The sequence below is a fragment of the Schistocerca americana genome, chromosome X (genome assembly GCF_021461395.2).
Source record: "Schistocerca americana isolate TAMUIC-IGC-003095 chromosome X, iqSchAmer2.1, whole genome shotgun sequence".
NCBI lineage: Eukaryota > Metazoa > Arthropoda > Insecta > Orthoptera > Acrididae > Schistocerca > Schistocerca americana.
Window position 1 is genome coordinate 599,159,826 of NC_060130.1, and position 24,770 is coordinate 599,184,595.

The window sequence follows — 24,770 nt, forward strand, 5'->3', positions numbered from 1 at the left end:
GAGGAAAATTGTTTGGGAAAGGTATCATCATATTTTCTGATGAAACCTCTCCTGGAAACAATTTTAAGAGCGAGTACAGGGTGATGAGAGACTGTAACCTGTGCCAAGTCGTCCTCTCCCATTTTTATTCCTGTTTAAATATTGATTCGGATATGACTTGCCTAACACTTTCATTCTTTCTTTCGATTCAGACAATGTTTGCTTTCCTTGGTCAAATTGTTTTCCTGCTTAACTACAGGATTGGTCAGGGACAGCAATGCAGTTTTATTTCAACTCTATTCTGATACTGGGGAAACTTGTCATCATTCCAGTTTCAAGACCTTCTGTATATTTTCCCTTTCGGCTCACAGGGACTTCAAAGTTAGGGTTAGAAACAGCTTTCCCCATGACTCAAGCGCGCTAATGGCGGTTCGGAAACAGAGTTCGCTTTTCCAGCGGGAATTAACACGAAAATACGGGCTGGTCATCCTAATCCACGGGTCTGGAAAGACAACATGTTCCATTGAGATACGGTTGCAACCGCTGGAACCACGTCAATGCATTCGACGCAGGCGTTCTCCCTGTTTCCTTGGTTTGAAATTGCATGAAAGGTGTACGAGGGCGATCAATGGACGGTTTTCCAACTAGTTTCGACTGTTCAGAGGAAATACCTAGCAATTACAACTACAAACAAGCTGGAGCGATCACATAGACATTGTTGTGGGGTAAGCAAACAAAATACTACATTTTATAGTCAGAACACTTAGAAGATGCAACAGGTCTACTAAAGAGACTGGCTGCACTACGCTTGTTTGTCCTCTGCTAGAGTATTACTCTGCTGTATGGGATCCTTACCATATTAGATTGACAGAGGGCATAGAAAAATATCAAAGAAGGGCGGCTCGTTTTTTTATCATCGCTAAATAGGAGAGAGAGTGTCACGGATTTGATAAGCGAATTGAGATGACAATCATTAAAACAAAGTCGTTTTTCCTGGCGGCGAGATCTTTTAACGAAATTTCAGTCACCACCTTTCTCCTCTGAAGGTGAAAATATTTTATTGTCGCCAACCTACAGAGCAAGAAACGTTAATAAAATAGGATAACTCAGAGCTCATACAGAAAGACTTAAATGTTCTCTTTTCCCACTCACTACTCGAGAGTGGGACGGTAGAGTAATAGTCTGGAGCTAGTTCGAAGAACCCTCTGGCAGGCACTTAAGTGTGAATTGCTGAGTAGTTATGTAAATGCAGAAGGCATTTGATACAAGTCAACACTGTTGTTTAGTTACAATATACCAGACTACCGAGTATCGCACCAGATTTGTGATCGGATACGGGATTTCCTTGCAGATAGAACTCAACACGTCGGTCTCAATGAAACAAAATCGAAAATTTTGGGAGTACCCCAAGGGAGTGTTATTGTGCCGCTACTATTCACAACTTACCTCAATCATGTAGTGGATAACGTTGCAGGCTCCTTGAGGCTATGTGCTGACGACGCTGTAGTTTATAGGAAGGCTGGAAAGCCAGAAGGTTTTGGCGGAACGCAGGAAGGCCAGCAGAGGACCGATGATTGGTACAGGGACTGGCAGTTGAACTTGAAAGTAAATATACGTAACGTATTGCTCATACACTGAAGAGCCAGAGAAACTGGTACACCTGCCCCCGCGAGCACGCAGAAGTGCCGCAACACGACGTGGCATGGACTCGACTAATGACTGAAGTAGCGCTGGAGCGAACTGACACCATGCATCCTGCAGGGCTGTACATAAATCCATAGGAGTACCAGAAGGAGGAGATCTTCTGACCAGCACGTTGCAAGATATGCAAGATATGCTCGATAATGTTCATGCCTCTGAGGAGTTTGGTGGCCGGTGCAAGTGTTTAAATTCAGAAGAATGTTCCTGGAGCCGCTCTGTAGCAATTCTGAACGTGTGGGGTGTCGCATTGGCCTGCTGGAATTGCTCAAGTCCATCGGAATGCACAATGGACATGAATAGATGCAGATGATCGGACAGGATGCTTACGTACGTGTTACCTGTCAGACTCGTATGTAGATGTATCAGGGGTCCCATATCACTCCAACGCCACACACCACTACAGAGTCTCCACCACCTTGAGCAGTCTCCTGACATGCAAGGTGCATGGATTGATGAGGTAGTCTCCATACCTGTACATGTCCATTCGCTCGATGGAATTTGAAACGAGACTCGTCCGACCAGGCAACATGTTTTCAGTGTCGTGCAGTCATCAAGGGTACAAGAATGGGCCTTCGGCTGCGAAAGCCCATATCGATGATGTATCGTTGAATGGTTCGTAAGCATTGAAATCTGCAGCAGTTTGGGGAAGCGTTGCACTTCTGTCACGTTGAACGATTCTCTTTAGTCGCCATTGGTCCCGTTCTTGCAGAATCTTTTTGCGGCCGCAGTGATCTCCGAGATTTGGTGTTTTATAGAATTCCTCATATCATGGTACACTCGTGAAATGATCGTGCGGGAAAATCACAACTTCATCGCTACCTCGGAGATGCTGTATAACACAACGTTCAGTCTCACTTAAATCTTGATAACCTGTCATTGTATCAGCAGTAATCGATCTAACAACTGCGCCAGACACTTGTTGTCTTACGTAGGCCTTGACGACCGCAGCGCCCTATTCTGCCTGTTTACATATCTCTGTATTTGAATACGCATGCCTATACTAGTTTCTTTGGCGCTTCAGTGTGAATAGGCGAAGAGATCCAATATTGTTCAGTTACACTTTAGTCGATAAATCACGGGATACGGTAACTGTTGTATAATAAAACCTATGAGTAATAAAACAAACTGTAGGAAATTCAGATGCCAGACAGAGGCTCATAGCGAGAATCTTAAGGAAATGTACGAGGTCGTGCTGAAAAGTGAAAACTCTTCAAGCTTTTTAAATAAAACAAACGTTATTAATACTCTAAATCTTTGTTCTTCAAGTCTTCATATTTATATCTCACCACCTAAATAGACTAATAATAACTTGGCGGCGAACATATTTTTTTTTCTTTTTTGCATTGCTATTATAGTGAAGTTCTCGAAGGTGTCTTTATGTTTTGGAAACTGTGGAAAAATCAGAATTGTATGCAGGATGATCGATGACAGTCAATCCAAGGTTTCCGATTGTCGCAGATATAGTAGTGCTCTTGTGTGGTCTGACATTGTCATGCTGAAAGAGAGGGTGCTCAATGTGGAGAAGAACTCTTCGAATTCTAAACTTGATTAGAGTAAGCTGTTTTTCACGTACCGACATTTTTACGTCACACACTGCCATGTTACATGCTACAGGTCGGAGCCCTCTAGCGGCAGAGGGCTGTAAACACGTAGAAATGAAACAAAGATGAATAATGTTAATAAAATTTGTCTTATTTTAAAAACTTTAAGAGTTTTTACATATGGCATTTGGAGGCATTACTTTTTAGAACGCTCTCGTAATTCATCCACGAAGGGAATGACTTCCAAAACACAAAACACTCGTTTGACCGACTCTTGAGTACTGTTCATCAGTCAGACTCTTACCAAGTAGGATTTGTGGTGTCACCGCCAGACACCACATTTGCTAGGTGGTAGCCTTTAAATCGGCCGCGGTCCGCTAGTATACGTCGGACTCGCGTGTCGCCACTATCAGTGATTGCAGACCGAGCGCCGCCACACGGCAGGTCTAGAGAGACTTCCTAGCACTCTCTCCAGTTGTACAGCCGACTTTGCTAGAGATGGTTCACTGACAAATTACGCTCTCATTTGCCGAGACGATAGTTAGCATAGCCTTCAGCTACGTCATTTGCCACGACCTAGCAAGGCGCCATTATCATTTGCTATTTATCTTGTGATGCATGTACCGTCAAGACCGATGTTCACCAATTGTGGATTAAAGTTAAGTATTCCAAAAGCTACGACCTTTTTTGCTAAAGTCTAACTTCCTTAAATGTTCCAGACCTCACGCCAGCCTGCGTGAGCTTAACGCGTGCCTTTCGGCTACCAATCATAGTGGCTTGGCTGTCTTGCCAAGTCACAACAGTTTGGCGTCGAGAATTTTGCGTTCGTATTGATTTTCCTGATTTACTTGTGTCATGCCTTCGACACAATCTCCAGATGTACTGTCCGAATTTTATCGCTTGCAGAATCAGCAGACACAGGCCTTATTGGATGCCCTTGGACAGCTCGTCCAGGGTCAACGTGCACTGCAAAACGATGCGGCAGCCGTCGCTCCACCGCTCACGTAGCCACAACACGCAGTTGCACCACCTTTTCGTCCTTTTGATGCGGCACTGGAAGCTGGACGGCATCACGCCAATTTGGATTTCATCTCGCCACCTACAGAATTCAAGGTAACGAGCGGCAGCCTTTTTTGTTAGCATCTGTAGGCGTCCAGACGTACCGTGTGATAGTCAAATTGTTTCCCCGACGCGATGTAGCAACTCTGTCCTACGACGAAATTTTGTCTGCATTAGATGCATATTTCAAAGAATCAGTCAATGTAGTTGGGAAAAGGTATACCTTCTTTCGTACAAAACGTACAGCAGGTCAGACTAATCGGGAGTGGGTTGCAACCTTGCAAGGCCTTATTAGGGATGGTGCTTTTGAGTGTGAATGTGGACTCGCTTATTCCGATACAATGGTGCGTGATGCAATTGCACAGAACGTTTCTGATGTTCGTATACGGGAACAGATTTGGAAACTAGTCAATCCCTCTCTTCAACAAGTGATGGACATATTGGATAGGCAAGACACACTTGACTTTGCTCAGGAATCATTTGAAACTTCGCCACCTGTGTGTCAAGTTAACCGGCCCCCCGGGCGAGCTGCACGGAACAGTAAACAGTCCTCGCGCTCGGCCGCGCCCAAGCCACCTGGCTCTCAGCCACGTGTCCCGTGCCGGCAAGCTAACGCAGTGAAATCATGCCCGCGGTGTGCTACTAGACATTCGCGTGAGAATTGCCCGTCTCGCCAAGCTATTTGCTTTTTCTGTAATAAAACAGGACATGTTCAAAGTGTTTCCCAGAAAAAGCTCCGATCGGACACTCACAACCATTCCAGGCCCTTTGCTTCGCGCCAGACTTGGAATCGAACCAAGGATACTCCGGCTCATGAAACTTCGCCTATGGAAATTCATGTAGTTCATGCCACTCCGCCCAGTGCTACTCTCTCTAACAGTGACTGTGTTCGTCCCACAAAAAGTGTGCGCGACATTGCCGGAAATCCCGTCAAGTCGCAAGTGATTCTGTACCAGTCAGTTCACGTTGCACGAGACAGTCGCTCTTGTCGTCAGCAGGACAATAAACTTTTTGTTGATTTGGACATTCACGGCAAAGTGATACCGTTCCAGCTTGATACCAGAGCTGCAGTTTCACTACTCAATCATGACACGTACAAACAGCTGGACACACCTCCGTTGCATGCCGCAAATGTTCAGCTAACTACATATTCAGGTCATGGGCTCCCTGTGTTAGGACAGTGCAGCCTTCTTGCAACATACAAGGGACAAACAAAACTTGTGTCATTTTATGTCCTTCGTTCTTCTTCTGCTGTGAACTTGTTTGGTTTAGATTTATTTCAGTTGTTTAACTTGTCTATAGTCAATCAGGTCCTATCAGTGAACCAGACTGTGCCTTCAGACAGTGTTTCTCGTCTATGTAAAGAATTTGCAGACATTTTTGCACCGGGCCTCGGTTGCGCTACGAACTATAAAGCACCTTTGGACCTGAAAGTAAACGCGCAACCGAAATTTTTCAGAGCGCGCAATGTTCCCCACGCATTGCGTGATGAGGTCGCAAAAACATTACACGATTTGGAATCACAAGATGTAATTGAACGTGTGCAGGCTTCTCTCTGGGCACCACCCTTAGTAATTTTGCAAAAACCTTCCGGAAAATTGAGACTTTGTGTGGACTTTAAGGCAACAGTGAATCCACAACTAGTGAGTGCAACTTTTCCTTTACCCCGCCCGGAAGATCTTCTTGACAAACTATGCCCGGGTAAATATTTTTCGAAGTTGGACCTAGCAGATGCGTACTTGCAAATACCGGTGGACGAAGAATCCCAGCGCGTTTTGGTGGTTAATACGCATCTTGGTTTGTATCGATTCACGCGACTCACATTCGGGTGTGCATCCGCCCCTGCATTGTTTCAGCAATATCTACAAACTGTTTGTGCGTCGGTCCCTACTGCAGCAAACTATCTGGACGATGTTGTGATCTCCGGAAAGACGGAAGAAGAACATTTAGCCAATCTCAGAACATTGTTTCAGGTCTTGCGACAAAATGGTCTTTGCTTGCGGAACGACAAATGTGTGTTTTTGCTCGTGATTTGCCATATCTGGGACATTTACTCAATGCCCAAGGCATACAACCCAGTCCGGAGCACCTCCGTGCCATACAAGACTTGCCTTCGCCGCAGAATTTGCAGCAGCTACAGTGTGTGCTGGGAAAAATTAACTAATATCATCGCTATGTTCCACAGGCCTCTTCCATTTCAGCTCCGCTTCATCGCTTACGCCGTAAGGATGTTCCGTTCGTCTGGACGACTGAATGCGAACGCACCTTTCGCCAGTTGAAATCGGCGTTGCTTTCCAATACTTGCCTTATGCCATTCGAGTCCCGGAAGCCCCTTTTGTTGATGGTGGATGCATCGGATTTCGGGATCGGTGCTGTGCTTGAGCACAAAGATGGATCACAGGATCACCCTATTGCCTTTGCGTCCAAATTGCTCTCGTCTGCGCAAAGAAATTATTCACAGATCGAGAAAGAAGCATTGGCTCTCGTATTTGGTGTTACGATGTTTCATGATTTCTTGTATGGTCGTCACTTTACCATCATCACAGACCATAAACCTTTGACATCGCTTTTTCATGCGACCAAGCCTGTACCTCCACGTACAGCGCAGAAATTCATTCGCTGGTTTATTTTCCTCTCGCAGTACCGCTACGATATCTTGTATCGGTCCACTGCTAAGCACGGAAACGCCGATGCGTTGTCCCATTTGCCTGTTGCCGAGGACAGAGCATTCGATTCTTCCGAACTTGCTTGCATGTTCATTGATTCGGAAACCGATGATGTGGTCGAATCTTTTCCGATTGATTTTCGTCGTGTAGCTACAGCCACAGCTGCTGACCCTGTCCTTGCTACCGTTCTGCGTTTTGTTGCTACGCATTGGCCCTTGTCCAAGTCACGGATCGGGGATCCGTTGGTTCGCCGATTTTTTGCTCACAAGGAGAGACTTTTTGTACGACGTGGTGTTTTGTTGTTGCGTTCAGATAATGATCAGTCCAGGGTCGTGGTACCACGTTCGTTACAGTCCTCTGTCTTAAAGCTTCTCAACCAAGGACATTGGGGTATAGTGAGAACGAAACAACTTGCTCGTCAGCACTGTACTTGGTTCGGAAGCGATGCCGCGATTACGAATATGTGCTCCTCTTGCATGGTGTGTGCCGAACAACAATCAGCACCACCGCGGAAATTCTTTGCATGGCCGAAAGCCACTGCCCCTTGGCAACGCTTACACATCGATTTTGCTGGTCCATTCTGGAATGCTCGATGGTTGGTTCCGGTCGATTCATTCAGTAATTTTCCTTTTGTTGTCCGGATGTCATCCCCCACGTCATCTGCCACCATCCAAGCGTTATCCGCTATCTTTTGCATTGAAGGTCTTCCACAGACTATTGTTTCCGACAATGGCCCACAATTCGTGTCCGCAGAATTTCAGTCATTCTGCAATGCCAATGGTATTCAACATCTGACGTCCGCGCCGTTTTCGCCACAGTCAAACGGTGCCGCTGAACGTTTGCTCAGGACTTTCAAGTCACAGATGTTGAAGTTGAAAGAGTCTCATTCTCGGAAGGACGCGTTATTGCTCTTTTTGTCCTCGTATCGCTCTCATCCCCGGGATGGTCGCTCGCCGGTTGAGTTGCTTCACGGTCGCCCTCGTCGCACCTTGATGTCTTTGCTACATCCGCCGCATCAGGTTCCTGTGCAGCGGCAGACACCTGCTTTTGCCCCAGGCGACGTTGTATACTATCGCAACTATCGAGGTTCACGGCGTTGGCTCGTAGGGCGCTTTCTTCGCTGCCTCGGCCGCGCTATGTATCTGGTTTTGGGGGCCTCTGGTGAGGTGCGTCGGCATCTCAATCAGCTGCGCCTCTGTCGTCGCACGGGATCTGCCGCTCCCCGTCTGCTTTCAGCGACGGTGCCGTCCGGTCAGCGCCCGGGGGACCCATCTACTGGCTCGCCTCAGCCCCAGGTGTTACCGACGCTGCCTTCCATTTTGCCCCATGGCGACGCGCCGCCACCGCCGCTGCCGCCGCCGCCGCCGCCACCTGTTCTCCCGCCGACGACGCCCGCAGTGGTCGCGTCGCTGCAACTGCCGGGCGCCTCCCTGGGTCACGCGCCGCCGATCGCTTCCCGTGACCAGTTGTCCTCCGCCATGGAACTCTTACCCGCCCCGGACCATATGTCGTCTTCGCCCATCGGGTGCCCCGACTCGATGGAGGTCGACCCTTCTGCCCCTCCTGACTATCTACGGGCGCATACACCGCATGTTGGCGTGCACCCTGGACTAGGTTTTCAGGCGTTTCCTAGCTCCCCTCGGACCGAATGGAAGGGTGCGGGTGGCACAGCCTCGCCTGTTGTTAGGCTCCCCACCTCGTCGCATACGTCAACATGGGGTCCTCCCCACGGCGGGCGGAAGCCTTATAACACAACCGTTCGCCGATTTGCGGGGGAGGAATATGGTGTCACCGCCAGACACCACACTTGCTACGTGGTAGCCTTTAAATCGGCCGCGGTCCACTAGTATACGTCGGACCCGCGTGTCGACACTATCAGTGATTGCAGGCCGAGCGCCGCCACACGGCAGGTCTAGAGAGACTTCCTAGCACTCGCCCCAGATGTACAGCCGACTTTGCTAGAGATGGTTCACTGACAAATTACGTTCTCATTTGCCGAGACGATAATGAGCATAGCCTTCAGCTACGTCATTTGCTACGACCTAGCAAGGCGCCATTATCATTTGCTATTTATCTTGTGATGCATGTACCGTCAAGACCGATGTTCACCAATTACGGATTAAAGTTAAGTATTCCAAAAGCTACGACCTTTTTTTGCTGAAGTCTAACTTCCTTAAATGTTCCAGACCTCACGCCAGCCTGCGTGAGCTTAACGCGTGCCTTTCGACTACCAATCATAGTTGCTTGGCTGTCTTGCCAAGTCACAACAGGATTAATAGCAGATATAGAGAAGATCCAACGAAGAGCGACGCGTTTCGTCACGGAATCGTTTCTCGAAGGAAGAACGTTACGGAGACGTTTAAAAAAAAAAAACTTCAGTGGGAGACGCTACAAGAGAGGCGCTGTACGTCACGTAGAGGTTTACTGTCTAAATTTAGGAAGCTTACGTTCCACGAGGAGTCAGCAACTAATATTTTATTCCACATACCTCTCGCGAAATGATGACGCCGAGAAAGTTAGGGAAATTAGATTCATATTAATCTTTATCAACAGTAAGCTTTTCCACGTGCCATTCGAAAAGGGAACCGGGAAGGGCGGTAAAGACAGCCGTACCAGAGGTACTCCTCGATGGAAATGCACCTGTAGAAGATGTGCATACTAGTAGAAGGAACCACTATGAAAACTGCCACAAGCACTGGGACAGAGTAGTAAGAGTATTTGATATTTCGTGAAAAGAATACGGAGGATCTGCTGCGCTTTCTAGAACAGCAGGAGGCAGCAAAAACGAGCGCAAAACTTCAATAGTCAACGATATATACGGGTCGCTCAACCAATAACAACAAAATTGACAGGACCAAAAAAGTAGTCAGTTGTATGGTCACCAATTTTATTTTGAAGCAAAAATGAGTCGATTATGTCGATTTAGGTTTTCCGCGTTATCCCTGAGTCACATAAAGGAAATGTTACGACGCTTCCTTCGAAATGGCCGCAGTCGATTCCCTGACCCCATTTCGCACAGTTTTAGTTCGTGCATAATCTCTTTCGAATGCCAAATCGCCGGTACGTTTGCTCCGTTCCTCTTTCCTTCCGTCCTTCTTCTAGTCGAGAACAATAACTGACGTACCAAACTGAAGAAGCTCTGAAAACAATTCATGGCACTTATGGGCTGTTTAATGATCGTTCGGAAACTTTATGGGAAGAGGTAAATATTTTGCCCCGACACTTTACGTCACCCGATGAAATGGACTATAGAATAAAATCTGGTCCATGAAATAAAATGAATTTTCGAACGTTACGTCACGTTCTTAGCTAAATACACAGTTGGGATCAGCAAGACCAAATGGGGAGGAGATGTTACCAGCTCAAAGGTTTCGGCAAGCAGTCTTGTAAAACATTGGGCGAAACCAGTAATTTTTCTGACTAGATTAATACAATTGACAGTCACTAAGAGTGTGATGTTGTACCAGTCCAAATCAAAATACTTTAACAGGTTTTACGTCCTCCTCGGAAAACGACAATAAAAGGAGAACAAAAATGCTTTTATTTAAAGACAGGACAGGAATTCTTCAGCTTTCTATTTCATTTTTTTACTTCAATTTCACATGTGCCATTGAGAAAGTTACGACAGACTGACCAACGCATGACGTTAACACTTAAATGACTCATCAAGCTAGTGTCGACAAAAATGATCCCTGGCAAAAATTTTGCAGATATACTCATAAGGATTGTGTATTCTCGTCTGTCACCAGTACTCTTCATTACAGATGTCCGTATACCTATGACAACAGTGAAATACTGTCACGAATATCGAGTGAAACGGTCCTACGGTTGAGGCATTGTTTCGCATTCGGGAGGATTCAGTAAATATCATTCTTATGAAATAAAACTTGGTCTTTCTTCACACGAAGTATTGAGTTCTATCGACCCGGAATCTCAAGCTGATTTCATATTTCTAGATTTCCGGAAGACTTTTGGTTTCTTTTCTCTCAAGCGACTTCTAATCAAATTGAATGCCTGCGGATTATCGTTTCAGTTGTACGACTTGATTCGTGAGGTGCTGTCAGGAAGGTCACAATTCGTAGTAACTGACGGAAAGCCATTGAGTAAAACAGAAGAGATATCTGGTGTTCCCCGGGAACTGTTATAGCCCTCTGCTGTTCCCAAACGATACAGCGGATAACAAAAATACACGGAATAAATTGCAGTACACATTCTTCACACGTAGACTTATAAATTACGTTATATGAACATGGGTCTGGAAACGCTTTGTTTCTCTGTTACAACTCATTTTCTACAATTCATTAATCATGCGAAACGCACACGAACAGAACTCACCAGCATACCACATGCAACTCTTTCTCACAGGAGATGTTCAGTATGCTCTCCGTGTGCATTGATACATGCGTCAACTCGCCGTCACAGTGAATTTCGCACGCACTGATGTATCTCCGAGTATTGTGAATGGTTTCGCAGCCTTCCATAATACGGGCATGGAGACTGAATACTTTGTAGTATGGTTCCATACACAAGAGCTTTCAAACGCCCCCACAATTGAGCTGTATGGGACTTAACATCTGAGGTAATCAGTCCCCTAGAACTTGGAACTACTTAAACCTAACTAACCTAAGGACATCACACACATCCATGCCCTAGGTAGGATTCGAACCTGCGCCGTAGCAGTCGCGCAGTTCTGGACTGAAGCGCCTAGAACCTCTCGGCCACCGCGGCCGGCTTTGTCACACAGCTAAATGCACATACGCTAACCGATCAGGTTGAAACATTCTCTAAAAAATTATGATAATTATATCCGTTGAGGCTGCGTGGACGAAAGTGAAGCCATGCCAAACTGTCTCAAACAATGCCGGCCCAAACATTGACAGAAAATCTTAGTGATGACTAGCTTCAACAGTCGCGCAAGGACGGGCGTCTGTCCATACATGCCGATTGTGAAAATTTACTGTCTGGTCTCGCTGAAACGACGCCTCAAGTGTGGTTCAAATGGCTCTAAGCACTATGGGACTTAACACTTGAGGTCATCAGTCCCCTAAAACTTAGAACTACTTAAACCTAACTAACCTAAGGACATCACACACATCCATGCCCGAGGCAAGATTCGAACCTGGGACAGTAACGGTCGCGCAGTGCCAGAATGAAGCGCCTAGAACCGCTCGGCCACACCGGCCGGCCTCAAGTGTGAATAGGATCGTTGCACTAAAATAGGGGCTGATGCGTTGTTGACTAAACCATTCGCAGAAGAGTACCCGTGCATTAAAATCAGCTGCCGATAGTGCCCGTACACACTGTTAATGGTATGGATGCCGCTGGTCTTATGCGATTCTAGCCTGACAGTCAACTGATCAACATTCAGTGAACAGCTACATGTCTTTCACTGTCCTCGTCAACTGCAGGAAGAATTGACGCCTCCCGTTGCGGTGTCCTAGTCCTTCTGGCCTCCCACGGTCGCGAGTATCAGACTTAAATGGCCCATTTTTCCCTAAGATAGCGATCAATGGCTACAGACGTTTTCTGTCAGGGCAGCTTCGTCCTGGAAATCTCTCGCGGCACAAACGCTGTGCGCGGGCGCCACTGTCGTCAGTTAATCCATACTTCAAATGGGCATCTGCTATCTCTGCATTTGTGTACTCCGTCATTGCACGAACCAAGTTTGTGATTAACTCTACGGAGTAACCCGTGTGCTTGCAACTGTCGTACTGATAACTGGAACAGCTGATGTTACCTGTAAACAACCAATGACGTGCGTCGCATGGCAACAGGGTTCAAAATGGTTCAAATGGCTCTGAGCACTATGCGACTTAACTTCTGAGGTCATCAGTCGCCTAGAGCTTAGAACTAATCAAACCTAACTAACCTAAGGACATCACGTAGCGGTCGCTCGGTTCCAGACTGTAGCGCCTAGAACCGCACGGCCACTCCGACCGGCTGGCAACAGGGACATATAAAATAAAACACTGGCGGTGCACAACGTAACCAGACGTCACCAAGACTGCATGTTCCCTATGATTCTAACATTATGTTTCTGTGTGTTCCCCACGTAAATGAAATGGAGAAAGTCAGTTACAACACGGAAACAAAGCATTTCCAGACCCACGTTCATAATTTATTCGTGTACGTTGGAAGAACGTGTCGTGCAATTTGTGCGTACATTTTTGTTACACACTGTATATTAAAAAGGGAAATGGATAGGTTAAAGTTAGATATAGTGGGAATTAGTGAAGTTCGGTGGCAGGAGGAACATGACTTCTGGTCAGGTGAATACAGATTTATAAATACAAAATCAAATAGGGGTAATGCAGGACTAGGTTTAATAATGAATAAAAAAATTGGAATACGGGTAAGCTACTACAAACAGCATAGTGAACGCATTGTTGTGGCCAATTAGATACGAAGCCCACGTCTACCACAGTAGTACAAGTTTATACGCCAACTAGCTCCGCAGATGACGAAGAGATTGATGAAATGTACGATGAGATAAAAGAAATTATTCAGATAGCGGAGGGAGACGAATATTTAATAGTCATCGGTGACTGGAATTCAATAGTAGGAAAAGGAAGAGAAGGAAAAGTAGTAGGCGAATATGGAATGGGGGTAAGGAATGAAAGAGGAAGCCGTCTGATAGAATTTTGCACAGAGCATAACTTAATCATAGCTAACACTTGGTTCAAGACTCATGAAAGATGGTTGTATACATGGAAGAAGCCTGGAGATACTGGAAGGTGTCAGACAGATTATATAATGGTAAGATAGACATTTAGGAACCAGGTTTTAAATTGTAAAATTGGTAGAAGCCGACCTCGGGGAAGATCAGTTTGGATTCCGTAGAAATGTTGGAACACGTGAGGCAATACTGACCCTACGACTTATCTTAGAAAATAGATTAAGGAACGGCAAACCTACGTTTCAAGCATATGTAGACTTAGAGAAAACTTTTGACAATGTTGACTGGAATACTCTCTTTCAAATTCTGAAGGTGGCAGGGGTAAAATACAAGGAGCGAAAGGTTATTTACAATTTTTACAGAAACCAGATGGCAGTTATAAGAGTAGAGGAGCATGAAAGGCAAGCAGTGGTTCGGAAGGGAGTGAGACAGGGTTGCAGCCTATCCCCGATGTTATTCAATCTGTATATTGAGCAAGCAGTAAACGAAACAAAAGAAAAATTCGGAGTAGGAATTAAAATCCATGGAGAAGAAATAAAAACTTTGAGGTTCGCCGATGACATTGTAATTCTGTTAGAGACAGCAAAGGACCTCGAAGAGCAGCTGAACGGAATGGACAGTGTCTTAAGGAGGATATATGATGAACATCAGCAAAAGCAAAACGAGGATAATGGAATGTAGTCGAAATAAGTCGGGTGATGCTGAGGGAATTAGATTAGGAAATGAGACGCTTAAAATAGTAAATGAGTTTTGCTATTTGGAGAGCAAAATAACTGATGATGGTCGAAGTAGAGAGGATATAAAATGTAGACTGGCAATGGCAAGGAAAGCGTTTCTGAAGAAGAGAAATTTGTTAACATCGTGTATAGATTTAACTGTCAGGAAGTTGTTTCTGAAAGTAATTGTATGGAGTGTAGCCATGTATGGAAGTGAAACACGGACGATAAATAGTTTGGACAAGAAGAGAATAGAAGCTTTCGAAATGTGGTGCTACAGAAGAATGCTGAAGATTAGATGGGTAGATCACATAACTAATGAGGAGGTACTGGATAGAATTGGGGAAAAGAGGAGTTTGTGGCACAACTTGACTAGAAGAAGGGATTGGTTGGTAGGACATATTCTGAGGCATCAAGGGATCACCAATTTAATATTGGAGGGCAGCGTGGAGGGTAAATATCGTAGAGGGAGACCAAGAGATGAATACACTAAAGAGATTCAGAAGGATGTAGGTTGCAGTAGGTACTGGGAGATGAAGAAGCTTGCACAGGATAGAGTAGCATGGAGAGCTGCATCAAACCAGTCTCTGGGCTGAAGACCACAACAACAAAACAACAACAACTGTATAAATGAGTTAGGGGACAATTTGGTCAGCCCACTTAGATTGTTTCCAGACGATGCTGTCATCTGCCGTCTAGTAAAGTCATTAGGAGATCAAAACTAATTGCAAAATTATTTAGACAAGATAAATGTTCGGAGATAAAAGTAGCAATTAATTCTAAATAATAAGAAGTATGAGGTCACCCACACGAATAGTAAATGAAATCTTTTAAATTACCAAGACAGATCACATAAATCTAAAGGCTGTGAATTCAGTTAAATATCTCGGATATACAACTACGAAAAACTTAAATTGTAGCGATCGCATAGACAGTGTTACGGGGAAGGTGAAGCAAACACTGTTTTATTGGCAGAACACTTAGAGGGTGCAGCAGGTCGACTGACGACACTGCTCACATTACGCTTGCTCGTCCTCTTCTGGAATATTGCAGCGATATGCGGGATGCGTACCAGATAGGGTTGATGGGGGACATCGAAAAAGTTCAAAGAAGGGCAGCTCGTTCTGTATTAATGCGAATCTGGGAAGAGAGTGACATGGATATGATGCGCGAGTCGGGGTGGCAATCATTAAAGCAAAGGCGGTTCATGTTACGGAAGGATCTTTTCACATAATTTCAATCACCACTTTTCTCTTTCGAATTTGACAATATTTTGTTGACCCCAGCCTACATAGGAAGAAATTTTCATCGAAATAAAATAAGAAAAATCAGAGCTCGCACGGAAATTCGTTTTTCCCACGGGCTGTTCGAGGGTGGACGGTAAAGAAATCGTCTGAAGGCGGGTCGATGAAGCTTCTGCTAGGCACTTAACTGTAAATTGCCAAAGAGTCACGTAGATGTAGATGTAGATGTAGTTAGGCTCGAGTCTCTGTCCGTCCACACAGAATTAAGTTTAATAAAATTCATCACAATCGCACCAGGCGAATCTCGAATTATTTCTTTGCCAGGTCAAGGAAGATGACTTTTCAATGTTTGATCAATGGCCTTAGTGTGGAAAAATGTACAGTATTAACAGCAGAATATTCGTTAAGAACAGTAAATAAAAATGATAAACATATGACTAGAGCAGGATGGTCGAATAATGATTATTATTATTGTTATTACGTGACAAAAAAATGGCCGGAGAAGCGACAAGACTATCAACGGATTTTGAACGGTATGGTGCTTACAACATTTTTCAACAGCAAGGAAATGAGCGCCTTAAGAAACAGAATATTAATTACACGGATCAGTGACTAAACAATATCGTCACTGCAGATTACAAGACAATGTGAAAAAATTAATTCTGTTTTATCTTAAACGCAATCGTACAAAGACTGCAGCCACATCATCGAATATCATCCTGCAATAATTGTGTCAGTAACGTTTGTATCGACAAAACCAGAAAACACTAGTAATGGTTAAGCTGTTTTTTTTTTTCAGCAGCAAGGAAATGACAGCCTTAAGGAATGGAACATTGATTACACGGGTCAATTTCAAGAGCATCATCGGAAAATGAGAGTGTCAGCAGTATCGGAAGATACGAAATAAACCGACGACGCAGATGTAGAGGACCAAGATTCGTCTATCTGCTACCATCTGTATATCGGTAGTATATGCTACACTGTTGCAGAATGATGTGCAAACCATCTAAAAAGACTAATAAGAACTTGGTAGAAGTGCAGTCAATAAGAACTTGGTAGAAGGGCAGTCATGTATACCATTGAAGATAATTACCAGAGGTAACTTCAAACCAATACAAAAAACGAACAAACTATACACACCATACATTATAGAGTCCCGTAAATCTAATGTTGCAGAGCACTGCATCGCTCCCAGACATGGCAAAGACTATGATAACGTCAAAATCTTGGCTCCGGTGCCTTTCTATGTGAGTCATCATTGAAGGTATGGAAATATGGAGGACGGATAAGCCAACTAATATTGATGATGGTTTCTGCTTCGATAAATCTTGTATGTTGTTTCTTCGTTAACTCGCTTCTAGATAAAAACTTCTCAGTATCACACTTTAGTGATTAACATTGCAAGATAACAGGTTAATGTAAATGCGAGATAAGCCATTGAAAATGTGAAATGCTGATACATTAATAACCGGTGTAACCATCAGAATGTTGAATGCAAGCATGCAAACGTGCATGCGTTGTGTTGTACAGGTGGCAGATGTCAGTGAGATGCAGTTTCATGCTTGTTGCACTTCGGCGGCCAATAGATAGCCGGTTATTGCTGTTTGTGGATGATGCTGAAGATGTCGTCCGCTGATGTCCAACATGTACTCGACTGGAGACAGTTCTGGTGATCGAGCAGGACAAGGCAATACGTCGACCCTCTGTAGAGCATGTTGGGTTGGGTGCTACAGGGAGTCTGGCTTGGAGCTGTCCTTGGATTAACTGATTTGTGACATAGTAAAATTATAAACAGCCGACCAGTTGCAATGGATAAAGGATTCTTTACCTAGGTTTCGACAAATATAAATTTATCTTCTTCAGAAGGTGGCCTAAGGACAATGAACATCATAGCTTACATTATGAAAGTATGAAACTTAAGTCAAGAATAGATTTCAACACAAATTAGAGAGCTCTTGCATTACAGAGATATGAGAACGACGACTGGTACTTACAATTTTACATTAGTAAGGACTGATGTACCATCGCCGTTTTTACAAATGTCGGCATAGATCCATTTGTCAAAATTGAAATATAGCCCTAGAGTGGTGTCACCGCCAGCCACCACACTTGCTAGGTGGTAGCTTTAAATCGGCCGCGGTCCATTAGTACATGTCGGACCCGCGTGTCGCCACTGTCAGTGATCGCAGACCGAGCGCCACCACACGGCAGGTCTCGAGAGACGGACTAGCACTCGCCCCAGTTGTACGGACGACTTAGCTATCGATGCACACTGACGAAGCCTCGCTCATTTGCAGAGCAGATAGTTAGAATAGCCTTCAGCTAAGTCAATGGCTACGACCTAGCAAGGCGCCATTAGCATTATATTGCATTTATCTAGAGAGAGTCTCACTTGTATCATCAAGAACGCTGTATACGAATGATGGATTAAAGTTAAGTATTCCAGCAGCTACGTACTTTTCTTTATAGCATTCATTACGTATCCTGTTTCAGACCTAACGCCAGCCTGCGTGAGTTAGCGCGTGCATCTTGACCGCCTCTTTCAATTAGTGTGCGTAGTGTTGGCAAGTCTGCCGACACTACACCTAGAATTAGGGCTTGTCACGTAAATATAAATTAGTACATGGATATTGCAGAGCTCACAACCGACTGAGTGTAATCGGCGAGCGTAGTTACTCTGCGACCAGGGCAGGTGGCGCTCATGGCGCGAACCATGTGCCAATTGGCGTACAAAGGCAACGTGTAAATTATCAGTATTAATAACGTCCTTAGATAAAGTAACAATAAAAAGAAGGAAGGCGTTTAACACTCCCGTTATAACACTATGGGAGCATTGGTACAATTAATGTAGTTATACATCAAAAAGGCAGGTGGCGCTTACGCCGAGAGAATTACGCACAGTGGCATATACAGCCAAAATATAAAAATTACATTACTATATTAGTGAAATACTGATTTGTAACAGTTAGCTGTGTCATTGCTGCTGTACATGCAGTACGATACGCCATCGCCATACGCTGAACACGATGGTCGTAGCCTCCCGGTAGTGTCTTGTGGCCGTCCGGAGCACAGTTTTCTTGAGACCGTGCGTTCTCGTGACCACCGCTTCTAGCAGTCATGTGCAGTGGCTTCATTCCTGACAAGTCTTTCCGCAGTGTCGCAGAACGAACATTCAGCTTCTCGTAGCCCTGTTACACTACCTCGTTCAAACTCAGTGTGTTGTTGATAACGTCGTCTTTGTCGCCCTGAAGGCATTGTTGACTAACATCAACTCCTACATCCAGTCTTAAAGATAACAAACGCTCACGAGCGCTACAGCGTGTATTTAAAACAAATCGATTTGCGTCCCCACAGTAGGTCTACTAGCCCCACTCTAATACGACTGGCGTCATATGTGATCAAACATCTTTCAGACGTAGAAACACGTCAACCAGCTTTTATTTTTATCTCACACAACTCCTTGTTGGCATTGCGATTTCTTTCTCCGGTAGTGTATGTCCGCCGATGACACGGCTTAAATTACAGGCTGTTGACTTTACGAGAACCGAGCGAGGTGGCGCAGTGGTTAACACACTGGACTCGCATTCGGGAGGACGACGGTTCAATCCCGCGTCCGGCCACCCTGATTTAGGTTTTCCGTGATTACCCTAAATCGCTCCAGGCAAATGCCGGGATGGTTCCTTTGAAAGTGCACGGCCGACTTACTTCCCCATCCTTCCCTAATGCGGTGAGACCAATGACCTCGCTATTTGGTCTCCTCTCCCAAAACAACCCAACCCCAACCGTACGAGCTTACACCTCTCGTCGCTGGTACCCACGTGAAATGTGGCCGCCTTGAGAAAACTTGACGCATGCTGCTAATAAGCTCACTTCTGAATTAATGTTAATGGGTTTGCCACTGTAGTGTGCGACTATTGCACGGTTCTGAGTAAGCGATGGCTCGTCGCAAACGCCTAAGACGCGATCGTGCACGATTATTTCAGTACCGGTGCAAAGTGTGAGAAATCGGAGCCAATATCACCTGTAAACCTAAAAATTAAAGGCTATTTGGAATAAAAGACATAAAACTGTTTAACTCAAATATTTTTATCCTAGAATTCAGTAATTCTCATTGCTAATGATAGTCTTTCCAAATTTTAATTTGCGTGGTTAACAAGCTTCTCCTCACGAACGCGCTTCGCCTAGCCCAAATAATGTAACTTGTTCAATTAATCCTCTAAGTCGATTAAAGTTCTAATAGAATGGAATAGAGCGATAATTACAGCGTAATAGTGTTCTCTCGCACAGACAGTAAAGTTCTACGAGTCTCAGCAGAGTTAGTCATTCGATAGTCGCTAGCCCTTATTTGAAATAATTATGCCTGAAAATGTTACCACACTGTCCAACTGTAGAATTCTGAATTGCTGCAAAAAAAATAAAAAATAAAAAAATAAAAGCAAAAAATAAAAAAATGCCTTTTCTAATTCAGAATGTTGCTCACGGTAACACAAAGCCGCAAGGAGTCTCGGACTGATACCAACTGCAACACTGAATTATCACAAATTTTCCCTGGGCTCGTACAGTTAGAAGGCAGAGTCCCTGGTTGCATGAGACGAACATGCGCCTAAACAGAGTGACGCTCGAACAGCAAAACCCGTGCGCTTCCGAATGATTACCCAACTACCCGAACTTTGCCCTACCGTTGATTCTCATCCTACCTTTTTGCAAAATCATAAGAAAAGCCCACTGTTAAAAATTAAGGCATAGTTACTATAAGTTGCACATGTCAGGAAATGCACATTTAATCGCTGGTCATTCTGATAAATCGCACTTTCTAGCGCGTCTCTTAGCAGCCATTATCAGCGGTAAAGATGAACAGCTATTATACATAAGATACTCCAAACATATAAAATAATACACCTACCAATATAAACAGCATACGTAACTCAAACGTTTCCGGTTGCCATTTATGATGTTGTCTTCTCCAACTACATGAAGCACACCAATTTTGATTGATGTTTCATTTTTATCATTGCAGTTTTAATCACATTACACCTAAACACCATATATACGTTAACACTACCCTGTGTGTATAGAGTACGGAGCTCTGTGGGTTTATTGCATATTGTCGCCATATCTAGCGTAAATTTAATATCAACAGATTTCTGGCCACATTTGCATACGCGACATATTTAATTAGTGCTGTAGCGTTAAAACTACAAGCATACAAGCTGTATTGACTGAGAATTTTAATCACACATATCGTAGGATTATAGCCAGTCTTAATTTGCGCTGTATCTCCGTTACTAATTATCGAACTGACTGTCACAAATAGTCGCTGAATGTGGCTGAGACGAATAAACTGATATAATGAATTTTCAATAGCTCTGTTACACCACATGTAAATTAACATTAGGTTGCGTACAATGTGATTTCATTCAAGAACTTCTCAGCGTCCCACACAAAGCTTGTCAGACAAACGCGCCATTGAATCTTTCCAACTTACATTCTGACTGGAAAACTCTGCTCTCTCTCCCTGCCCCGTCTGCTGTCTGCCGGATCCATCCTGGTAAACTTTACCTCCTAGACTAGACGCCCATAAGAACTGTACTTTGGTCCCTCTTAGGCACAAACCTTACATGTTATTTGCTTCAAGACCCTACAGCCTCATTAACAGAAGGTCTTACTTTTAATATGCTAAACGCTGATCATTAATATCTTTGAATTTTTAATACCTGTGGAGTATAAAGTGCGCCTTGCATTGGTGAAATTTATAAGCTACACTGCGTTCATCGTAAGAATAAACCTGATGTAAACATTAAACTATCTATTCATCCTCGTTAACTGATACCTCATTGGATTTTGTTTCACATGGTCCTGAAGTCAGTCTATCTCGAGTACATTCAAGTACGATAATAAGCATACGTTTTATGCTGTGTATTAAGCGCACATTGACTCAGCAATGATACGGGGTAACAGCTTTACCGGATCATTTAACTTGGGCAGCACTGGCCAGCTACACTACTGGCCATTAAAATTGCTACACCACGAAGGTGACGTACTGCAGACGTGAAATTTAACCGACAGAAAGAAGATGCTGTGATATGCAAATGATTAGCTTTTCAGAGCATTCACACAAGGTTGGTGCCGGTGGCGACACCTACAACGTGCTGACATGAGGAAAGTTTCCAACCGATTTCTCATACACAAACAGCAGTTAACCTGCGTTGCTTGGTGAAACGTTGTTGTGATGCCTCGTGTAAGGAGAAATGCGTACCATCACGTTTCCGACTTTGATAAAGGTCGTTTTGTAGCCTATCGTGACTGCGGTTTATCGTATCGCAACATTTCTGCTCGCGTTGGTCGAGATCCAATGACTGTTTGTAGAATATGGAATCGGTGGGTTCAGGAGGGTAATACGGAACGCCGTGCTGGATCCCAACGGCCTCGTATCACTAGCAGTCAAGATGACAGGCGTCTTATCCGCATGGCTGTAACAGACCGTGCAGCCACGTCTCGATCCCTGAGTCAACAGATGGGGACGTTTGCAAGACATTAATCATCTGCACGAACAGTTCGGCGACGTTTGCAGCAGCATGGACTATCAGCTCGGAGACCATGGCTGCGGTTACCCATGACGCTGCATCACAGACAGGAACGCCTGCGATGGTATACTCAACGACGAACCTGGGTGCCCGAATGGCAAAACGTCATTTTTTCGGATGAATCCAGATTCTGTTTACAGCATCATGATGGTCGCATCCTTGTTTGGCGACATCGCGGTGAACGCACATTGGAAGGTGTGTATTCGTCATCGCCTTACTGGCGTATCACCTGGCGTGATGGTATGTAGTGCCATTGGTTAGACGTCTCGGTCACCTCTTGTTCGCATTGACGGCACTTTGAACAGTGGACGTTACATTTCAGTTGAAGCTGCATGGGCAGCTGTACCTTTACACGCCATTTAAGCTCTGTTTGATTCAATGCCCAGGAGTATCAAGGCCGTTATTACAGTCAGAGGTGGTTGCTCTGGGTACGGATTTCTCAGGATCTATGCACCCAAATTGCGTGAAAATGTTATCACATGTCAGTTCTAGTATAATATATTTTTCCAACGAATACCCGTTTATCATCTGCATTTCTTCTTGGTGTAGGATTTTAATGGCCAGTAGTGTAAGAGGGCCAACTAACCTGCAGTGATGTTAACAATTGCAGTTAAGACGTAAAAAGAGCAGGGCACAGGGTGAACAGAATGAAATAATATATGACAAAACTCCAGCAATATGCTTCTTAGGTCACTAAACGGGAAATATAACATGCTCTTGATCTTAGCTAACATAGGATTTTAATTAAAACAAGAGTGATGAAAATTTCTAACTTAAGAGGGAAATTTGTGTATGTGTGACGTAAAAGCGTATTGGAGGGGTTTTACCATACAGTTAAATACTGAAGCCAATGAAGTTATAACAGTCGGTCGTCTGGTACTTTCTAAGCTACTTCCATGTCCGACTCCGAGGAATATATTTCAGTACTGGAACTGTCGTCTGCTACGCTGATAACAGAATCCCCGAAGTCGTCTATTTTGTCATCTTCTTTCATGACGGGTTGTTCTGCGTTTCGCCAGCGCTCGGCAGAGATACACAATAACGCTTTATATTTCGTAAATACTATGTATTGAAGTACTTAATGCTGATTTTGTCTGTAATCTTGTGAAAAGCATTAAGAACTTGTTTCTCGCCATTTTAAATGGTGTTCTGTGCGCTTATTTCACTACGAAGCAGGAAGCAGTGTCAGCCATTTATATAGTACATATAAACAGCGTGAAAATTAGGGCACAAGTGGCATTTACAGAGACTGAGACTGTATACGATTTTTGAAAAGAAAACTACGTAGACAAAGTATGATGAAGAGAAACGTTGATGGCTGTTAAAACATTAGAATAACTTAATGTTTCGTATACAGTGACTTAGTAATACGTAAGTTGTATCTACTTCCGAGAACGTAACACCACCAGTGTACGTGTGCTACGGTTGCTGACCAATCATCGCGTTTGTGTTTCTTAGGACAGTTTTATTCTTGTGACGAACGAAGTTACAGCTCACTGGGCTCTTAAGGCGCTACGTGGTCTCATATTCTAGTAAAAATGCACAGACATTTAGATGGTGCCTTATTTTTATGTTATGGACATAATGTTGTTCACATTTAACTAGTGTACGCTAATTATGCACTTGAGAATCACCTAAGTCGGAAGAACTCATGGGAAAGTAATAAATTAGGATATTTTACAGCTACAATGAATTGTTAATATATATTTTGAACGTCATCCGTAACCACACAACAACGTACAGCGAGGCGCCAAAAGCCACGAGTTTCAAACATATCAATAGCGTAAGACAAAATGAAGGGTGGTATTTGAATTACTCGGTGAACAGGACTTGGGGCTTAATTTAGTGAGTACGTGGCCGACCTTACAGGCACAGATCCCGCTGCTAGGCAGTAGGTCAATAATATGTAATAATCCCTTAACTAGAAACTTCCAAGCCGACCGGAGTGGCCGAGCGGTTCTAGGCGCTACAGTCTGGAACCGCGCAACCGCTACGATCGCAGGTTCGAATCCTGCCTCGGGCATGGATGTGTGTGCTGTCCTGAGGTTAGTTAGGTTTAAGTAGTTCTAGGTTCTAGGGAACTGATGACCTTGGAAGTTAAGTCCCATAGTGCTCAGAGCCATTTTTTTGGAAACTTCCAGCTGCAACAACAGAACGATCCATGAGCAGCATATATCATATAATGGCTTTTGTATCGGACTACAACCACATTAAAGTTGGCACAAATGAGATAGTACTTTATCTCAAAATTACCTTGTTGGCAATAAAATGTGAAACATACCATTCCTCCTTTATTTAAGGATAAAAGAGATCTGCAAAAACCCTGACTCAGTACACAGCTTTCATGTTATACTCTGTCACAATCACAGCGAGCAGGGAGGCTCAGGTGAGGTGAAGTTCTGCGGATACATGCCTGGAACAGGCATTCTACTGACAGATTCTGCACACAACGTTGCGTACATATAACCAAGCAACTCGGTTCTGTTGTTCCACTGTCCAATCACAATGTTCCCATTGCGATAGTAAGTAACAAAGTCACTGTAAAAGTAAGGCCACAAGTGTTTTTGTTGCGGGATATCTTTTATAAGAGCGTGCGGGGAATGG